Here is an 8,993-nt window from a genome sequence, read left to right on the forward strand (position 1 = left end):
GCTGGAGTGCAATGGCGCGATCTCGGCTCACCGCAACCTCCGCCTCCCGGGTTCAGGCAATTCTCCTGCCTCAGCCTCCTGAGTAGCTGGGATTACAGGCACGTGCCACCATGCCCAGCTAATGTTTTGTACTTTTAGTAGAGACGGGGTTTCACCATGTTGACCAGGATGGTCTCGATCTCTTGACCTTGTGATCCACCCGCCTCGGCCTCCCAAAGTGCTGGGATTACAGGCTTGAGTCACCACGCCCGGCCAGCAGCCTCTGGTTTTTGATGCTGAGGGGGCCCCGAGGACCGCACAGCACTGAGACTGCCCACTCAGGAGCCCCCAGCTCTTCCTCAGCCAGGCTTGGGCAACGGGCTGGAGTCTGGAGTGGTCAGGCCGCCTCCCCTCCGACATCCACTAGACGCTAATGGGGTCCCGGCTGCGGGACCCAGGGCCTGGGCACCCCCGTTCTCTGGCCTCATCTTCCTTAGCTGCAAAATGGGTCTCAGACTGGGCGTGGTGACTCACGCCTGTAATCCCGGCATTTTGGGAGGCTGAGGCGGGAGGATCACTTGAGCTCAGGAGTTGGAGGCCAGCCTGGGCAACATGGAGAAACACATCTTTACAAAAACAAATAAATAAATACGAAAATGAGCCATGAGTGGCGCGGCTCATACGTGTAGTCTCAGCTCCTCAGGAGGCTGAGGTGGGAGAATCGCCTGAGGCCAGGAGTTCAAGACCAGTCTGGGCAACACGGCGAGACTTCATCTCTACGAAAATTTAAAACGTTAGCCAGCATGGTGCTGCGTGCCTGTGGTCCCAGCCACTCAGAGGCTGAGATGGGAGGACTGCTTGAGGCTGGGAGGTCAAGGCTGCGGTGGCCATGATCGCACCATTGCACTCCAGCCTGGGCAACAGAGGGACACCCTGGCCCCCCCAAAAAAAAAAAATCACAGAAGCCCCAGGGGGCAGCCAGGTCGGGGCAGAGAAAGCCCAATGGGTGAGAAACTCACCCCACGCTCCCTTCGGATGGGAACGCTGTGGAAAGATGCTCATAGATTGTCTCTAGAAGGTTCTCTCGTGCTTGGGAGACAGACATTGTGGACCCCAGGCCCAGAAGGGACACCCCACAGCCTCTCCTGGGAGCCAGGACTTGAACCCAGGGCAGAGCTGTAAGCCCCAAACCCCGGCGGGGCGGTGGAAGCTGGGGGAGAGGCCAGCTGGGGAGGACACAGCCTGGTGGAGTAGCAGGGCTGGTTCCTGGGGGGCTGTCCCTAACGACCCCCAGAAAGAAGCGCCCCCAGCCTTGTTCACCCTGGGCTGCTCCCGATGCAACTCCAGACCTGGCGGGGCTCACGCTGGTTCACACCAGTGACCCGTGGGGCCTGGGAGCGGCCTCAGTTTCCCCCTCTGCGCTGGGAAGGGTGTCTCCTGCGGCTCAGCGCCCCTCTCCCCGAACCCTTCATTCATTAAGGTGCACTGACCGTTCCTGGGCGGAAGCCCCTCATTTCCGGATCATGAGGGTGGGGGGAGTCAGGAGCTGCCGGGTGGGCAGGCCCCTGGGAGGCCTGGGCAGGGTCTCTCCCTCTCTCAGGCTGTAGAGGGAAGGGTCTGGTCTGAGACATTCCAGCCTCAAGCGCGGAGCAGATGACTCTGCAGTTCTGGCCTCAGAAGCCACCGTCCAGCCCCAGAATGTGCAGGGACAGGGAGTGGCTGGCTGCGTTTCTGCTCCACCAGGCCACCGTGCAGGAGGGCCCCGAGCTTGCCAGGCGTGGTGGCCCATGCCTGTGATCCCAGCATTTTAGGAGGCCGAGGCCGGAGGATCCCTTGAGCCCAGGAGTTTGAGACCAGCCTGAGTTTGAGACCAGCCTGGACAATATAGCAAGACCCCAGGTCTACAAGTAATCAAAAATTAGTCAGGTACGGTGGGGCGCACCTGTGGTTCTAGCTACTTGGGAGGCTGAGGCAGGAGGATTGCTTGAGCCCAAGAAGTCAAGACTGCAGTGAGCCAGGATCATGCCACCGCATTCCAGCCTGGACAACACAGCAAGACCCTGTCTCAAAAAGAAGGGCCTGGAGCTTCTGGACGCCTCCCAGGCAGCCTTAGGCTCCACATCAGCCCCCACCGAGTCCACCCCTCATTCCCAGCCTCTGGTCCCACCCCAAAGCCTCCCATGGCTACCCCGCCCACCTCCTTGGCCCAATCCTGAGGATGCCCCTCACTTAGGCCCCTGACCACCCCCCACCCCACCCTCAATAAAGGCTGGGTGGGCCAGGCACGGGGGCTCAAACCTGTTATCCCAGCACTTTGGGAGGCTGAGGCAGGAGGATCATGAGGTCAGGAGATGGAGGCCATCCTGGCTAACACAGTAACATCCTGTCTCTACTAAAAATGCAAAAAATTAGCCAGGTGTGGTGGTGGGCACCTGTAGTCCCAGCTACTCGGGAGGCTGAGACCCAAGAATCACTTGAACCCGGCAGGGGGCTCAGAGGTTGCAGTGAGCCAAGATTGTGCCATTGCACTCCAGCCTGGGCAACAGAGGAGACTCTATCTCAAATAGATACATGCATAAAATAAATGCTGAAAAGAAAAGAAGAAAAAGCAAGGAGAAAGGTTGGGTGCAGGCTTACATCAGGAGTCGGGAGGCCTCTCTGAGGAGGCCGGGCTGCAGGAAGGCCCTATAAAGAGGTGGGAAGAGGCTGGGCGCGGTGGCTCACTCCTGGAATCCCAGCACTTTGGGAGGCTGAGGTGGGCGGATCACCTGAGGTCGGGAGACGGAGACCATCCTGGTTAATACAGTGAAACCCCATCGCTACTAAAATTACAAGAAGTTAGCGGGGCGTGGTGGCGCATGCCTGTAATCCCAGCTACTTGGGAGGCTGAGGCAGGAGAATGGCTTGAATCTGGGAGGCGGAGGCTGCAGGGGGCAGAGATCGCACCACTGCATCCCAGCCTGGGCAGCGAGAGTGAAACTCCGTCTCAAAAAATAATAATAATAAGAGGTGGGGAGACCCCGGAGGAGACGCAGGAAGCGTGTGCCAGGCAGAGGCACTGCCAGGGCAAAGAGGGAGCACCTGTGAGCGAGAGGAGCTCTGGGGAAGAAGCAGGTGTCCGGGGCGGGTTGGGGAGGACAGAGCGCTGCCCTCTTCAGATTGTGTTGAGGGCTTTTCTTCTTCTTTTTAATTATTGTTTTTATTTTATTTTATTTTTTTTGTTTGTTTGTGTTTTTTTGTTTGTTTGTGTGTTTGTTTTGAGACAGAGTTTCGCTCTTGTTACCCAGGCTGGAGTGCAATGGCGCGATCTCGGCTCACCGCAACCTCCGCCTCCTGGGTTCAGGCAATTCTCCTGCCTCAGCCTCCTGAGTAGCTCGGATTACAGGCACGCGCCACCATGCCCAGCTAATGTTTTGTATTTTTAGTAGAGACGGGGTTTCACCATATTGACCAGGATGGTCTCGATCTCTTGACCTCGTGATCCACCCACCTCGGCCTCCCAACGTACTAGGATTGCAGGCGTGAGCCACCACGCCCGGCCGATTTGGGTTTTTTTAATATATTTTCTTTTCCTGTGGGGGGAGGGGTGTCTCTTATCCCTGCCACGTGACTGTTGCAAGGTAGGGCGATCTCCGTTCAGTCTGTTTTTTTTTTTTTGAGACGGAGTCTTGCTCTGTCGCCCAGGCTGCAGTGCAGTGGCTTGATTTCGGCTCACTGCAGCCTCTGCCTTCCAGGTTCAGGCGATTCTCCTGCCTCAGCCTCCTGAGTAGCTGGGATTACAGGTGCCCGCCACCACGCCTGGCCAATTTTTATACTTTTTAGTAGAGACAGAATTTCACCATATTGGCAAGGCTGGTCTTGAACTCCTGACCTCGTGATCCACCCACCTCAGCCTCCCAAGGTGCTGGGATTACAGGCGTGAGCTCCCGCGCCTGGCTTTTTTTTTTTTTTGAGACAGGATCTGGCTGTTACCCAGGCTAGAGTGCAGGGGCGTGGTGATGGCTCACTGCAGCTTCGACTTCCTGGGCTCAAAGGATCTTCTCACCTGGGCCTTCCGAGTAGCTGGGACCACAGGTGCAAGCCAGCATGCTAATTTTTAAATTTTTATTTTGCCAAGATGGGGATTTCACTATGCTGCCCAGGCCGGTCTTAAACCCCTGGGCTGCGGCAATCCGCCTGCCTCAGGCTTCAAAAGTGCTGGGATTACAGGCAGGAGCCACCGTGCCCGCCTCCATTCCGTGTTGAGGGTGAAGAATGAGACCCCACTTCTTCTCTTTCCTTTTCTTTTCTTTCAGATGGAGTTTCGCTCTTGTTGCCCAGGCTGGAGTGAAAGGGTACGAACTTAGCTCACCGCAACCTCCAACTCTCGGGTTTAAGCGATTCTCCTGCCTCAGCCTCCTAAGTAGCTGGGATTACAGGTGTGCACCACCACGCCCCGCTAATTTTGTATTTTTAGTAGCCATGGGGTTTCTCCATGTTGGTCAGGCTGGTCTTGAACTCCTGGCCAGAGGGTGGGGACCAATGGGGTTTTTCCTCAAATGCAGGTATAGACAGGGACACCAAGGTTCAGTGGTGAGCCCTGGGGGCTGTGATGGCCAAGGTCTGGGGAGGCACAGCCCTGCCCCGGGGAATTGTGGAGGTGGGGGCCTGGCATGGCTCCACCCCTAGCCGCACTCAGGGTTTTGGGCGCCTCAGGCCTCCTTTCCCCCACCAGCATCCTCCACCCCCTGCCGGAGGCGGCACCAAGGCGGCAGTAACGCCCCGCAGGAGGGAGATGGCTTCCCTCAGGAACCTTGGGGCGGAAAAGGCTCTGCACAGGCCCGGAATACCGATGGCTCTCCAGGGCTGGCGGGAGCCGGCGTTGGGTCTCGCTGGGGCTGGGGTTGGGGCCCAGGGGTCACTGGCTTGCCCAGGGAGCCCCCACACCCAGCAGGGACATCCCAGCACAGTCCCTGGAGCAAGTGGCCAGTCTGCACATGGATGCGGCCACTGGGACAGGAACCCGGGTCTGACCAGGGTCTGGCGAGGGAGCAGAGGCAAGTTCCTGAGAGGCTCGGGCCCAAAACGCATGTGTCTGGGGGCACAGGGGTGCACTGGCCTTAAGCTGGGTGCACAGGGCTATGCGTGCTGGCGTGCACATGCGTCTGTGTGTGGCCACTGACACGGTCCCAGGAGACTCCCTGCTGTGGGCCCAGTGCTGGTTCCAGTGATGACCAGGACAGAGCGGCCCCTGCCCTTAGGGGCTACAGCCTGGGGAGGAGTCTGGCAAGGAAAGAGTCACAAAGGGTACCACAGCGGACTGCCGCTTGGCTGGAAGCTCAGGCGACATCTGAGCTGAGTCGGAAGGGGCTGCAGTGTGCAATAGAGGCTCACCAGGCTGCTACAGCACGTGCAAAGGCCCGGGGGCAGCAGCTCAGCCATGCTTCCTGTATTTACACAAAGTCACCTTTTCGGCGGGCCGTGGGGGCTCACATCTGTATTCCCAGCACTTTCAGAGGCTGAGGCGGGTCTAAATATGTCTCCAAAGACATATTTAAAGATTTTTCCCTTAACAATTATTTAATTAATAACAGCGAGAAAAATTGTTTTTTTTTTTTTGAGACGGAGTTTCACTCATGTTACCCAGGCTGGAGTGCAATGGCGCGATCTCGGCTCACCGCAACCTCCGCCTCCTGGGTTCAGGCAATTCTCCCGCCTCAGCCTCCTGAGTAGCTGGGATTACAGGCACGCGCCACCATGCCCAGCTAATTTTTTGTATTTTTAGTAGAGACGGGGTTTCACCATGTTGACCAGGATGGTCTCGATCTCTTGACCTCGTGATCCACCCGCCTCGGCCTCCCAAAGTGCTGGGATTACAGGCTTAGAAAAATTGTTTTATGAAGTAACAGTATCATCTCTTAATTGTCTGTGCTGGGATGTCCCTGCTGGGTGTGGGGGCTCCCTGTCATAGCATCAGATCACTTGAGGACAGGAGTTCGAGACCAGCCTGGCCAACATGAAGAAACGCCATCTCTACCAACAATACAAAAATCAGCTGGGTGAGTTGGCACACACCCGTAATCCCAGCTACTCAGAAGGCAGAGGCAGGAGGATCGCTTGGGCCCAGGAGGCAGAGGTTGCAGTGAGCGGAGATCCAGCCTGGGCGACAGAGGGAGAGACTCCATCTCCAAAAACCAAAAACCAAAAACCAAAGTCACCTTTTGCATTGAAACTTTGTTTCAAAAATAATAAGGTTGTTACAATACGCCTGTGGCGACAGCCACTCTGAGGCTGCAGGAGGTAAACCGCTTGAGCCCAGGAGCTGGAGGCTTCAGTGAGCCGTGATGGCACCAGTGCACTCCAGCCTGGGCGACATGGTGAGACCCCAGCTCTAATAAATAAATACATATATAATACACAGTTAAAAAATAAATCTAAAAAAAAGTGTCATGGCTGGGCGTGGTGGTTCACTTCTGTAATCCCAAGAACTGTGGCTTTTACGCAGCTGTTTTTTTGAGACAGTCTCTGAAAATGGTGAGATTTCAGGGATGAGCTGCCATGCCGGCAAACCCGCACTCTGGGGGGCCAGGGAGGGAGGATCGCTTGAGCCCGAGAGATTGAGACCAGCCAGATAGTATAGCAAGACCTCACCTCTATAAAAAACAATAATAATACATTATGTATTTTTTAATTGTCATAATAGCTAAGGACCGGGTGTGATGGCTCACGCCTGTAATTCCAGCACTTTGGGAGGCCGAGGTGGGCAGATCACCTGAGGTTGACAGTTCAAGACCAGCCTGACCAACACAGAGAAACCCTGTCTCTACTAAAAATACAAAAATTGGCCGGGCGTGGTGGTGCGCGCCTGTAATCCCAGCTACTCAGGAGGCTGAGGCAGGAGGATCGCTTGAACCTCGGAGGCGGAGGTTGCAGCCAGCTGAGATCGCGCCACTGCACTCCAGCGTGGGCGACAAGAGCAAAACTCCGTCTCAAAAAAAAAAACTGTCATGAATAGCTAAAAGGTGGAAGCTACCTGAGCGTCCACGGACAGATGACTGGACACACAGCGTGGTCCCTCCACGCGCCGGAACACGACTCAGCCGTGAAAAGGAACAAGGCTCTGACGCAGACCACGGCGTGGATGCACCTTGTGGACGTCACGCTCCGTGACAGACACCAGATACGAAAGGCCACACAGCGAGCGACCCCACGTCTATGAAACGTCAAGGACAGATCCATCCACAGAGACAGGAGGGGAGGTGTCAGTGCGGGGGGGCTGGGGAGGGGATGAGGAGTGACGGCTGATGGGGACAAGGCTTCCTTTTGGGCTGATGGAATGTTCTGGAATCAGACCAAGCTGATGGCTGCACGAGTCTCTGAATGCACTAAAATCCATGCAGTCGCACTTAAAATGGATGGACACTATTGTGTTTCTGTCATAGTGTCACAGTCAGCCACTGGGATGCCTCCCGTGATTCCTGATTTCATTCTGCCCCTGGTCCCCTCCGTCCCTGTGGCCACCTTGCAATGTCTGGTTGGGTGTCTCAGGGTGAGTGGGCTGGGGGGACCCTCACCCCTCTCCGAGCCTTGGGGTCCTCTGTGGAGGGGGGCATGATGGGGTCTCCTCCACAGTGCTCAGCACGGTGGCCGGCCGGCCCTCTGTGCGTCCACCCAGCGCTGGGCAGGGGCGGGCCGGGGCAGACACAGGGGTCTTTGTGCCTGGCCTGCCTCATTAGGAGGCGGCCCCTGTCACCAGGCCCAGCGCAGCTGCATTAATTAGCTGGGAGTGCTCCCGCTTGGCTAATTGTGCTGGAGACGCCATCGTCCAGACACAAAGACCTCAATCCTCCAGGCCGGGTCACCTGCCGGGTCGCCCTCAGCCTTTCTGTGCCTCAGTTTCTTCAATCGGGGCAGGCCTGGCATGACGGCCCCTGGGACCCCAGAACTTACAGATGTGCCTTTTGCAAGGTGAAGCGGTTAGAAGATGACAGAGCCCCTGCCCTGACCTGGGGCAGGTGGGGAAACTGAGTCACACGCAAAGGCAGAGCTCGCCAGTGGAGGTTTCACAAGATTCGATTGGAGGCCGGGCGCGGTGGCTCAAGCCTGTAAGCCCAGCACTTCGGGAGGCCGAGGCGGGTGGATCACGAGGTCAAGAGATCGAGACCATCCTGGTCAACATGGTGACACCCCGTCTCTACTAAAAATACAAAAAATTAGCTGGGCATGGTGGTGCGTGCCTGTAGTCCCAGCTACTCAGGAGGCTGAGGCAGGAGAATTGCCTGAACTCGGGAGGCGGAGGTTGCGGTGAGCCGAGATCGCGCCATTGCACTCCAGCCTGGGTAACATGAGTGAAACTCCGTCTCAAAAAAAAAAAAAAAAAAAAAAAAAAAAGATTCGATTGGATCCTGAGGCCCAGGAATTCCACCGTGCTCAGCCGGTGGCATCTCTGGAGCCAGCCACACACAAGCCCTGTCTCCTCCCTCCATCTTCCCAGCTGCCCCTCCTACTTCCCAGAGAGGGAAATGGAGGCCCACAGATGGCTATGAAGGATACAGGCCCCACAAAAGGCTCCTTCCAAGGCCTGACCCCAAAACGATGCATGGAACCAATGACTCAGTCAGGTTCCCCAGATCCCCAGACGTTCCTCAACACCACACCCCTCTCCCTGGTAGACCACAGACCCACGTCTAAATTATTATTATGATTACTACTAGTTGAGGAAGGGTCTTGCTTTGTTGCCCAGGCTGGAGTGATCACAGCTCCCTGCAGCCTCCACCTCCCAGGCTCCAGCGATCCCCTCACCTCTGCCTGCCAAGTAGCTGCACCCACAGTCATGCACCACCACGCCCAGCTAGTTCTTTTTCTCTTTTTCAAGAGACAAAGTCTCTTTCTGTCACCCAGACCGGAGTGCAAAGGCACAATCTCGGCTCACTGCAACCTCCACCTCCCAGGTTCAAGCGATTCTCCTGCCTCAGCATCTTGAGTCGCTGGGAAGACAGGCGTGTACCTCACCTGGCATTTTTTTTTTTTTTTTT

This window comes from Sapajus apella, unplaced genomic scaffold (assembly GCF_009761245.1).
Source record: "Sapajus apella isolate SASKATOON/1434 unplaced genomic scaffold, GSC_monkey_1.0 scaffold77, whole genome shotgun sequence".
In the NCBI taxonomy this organism is placed as follows: Eukaryota; Metazoa; Chordata; class Mammalia; order Primates; family Cebidae; genus Sapajus; species Sapajus apella.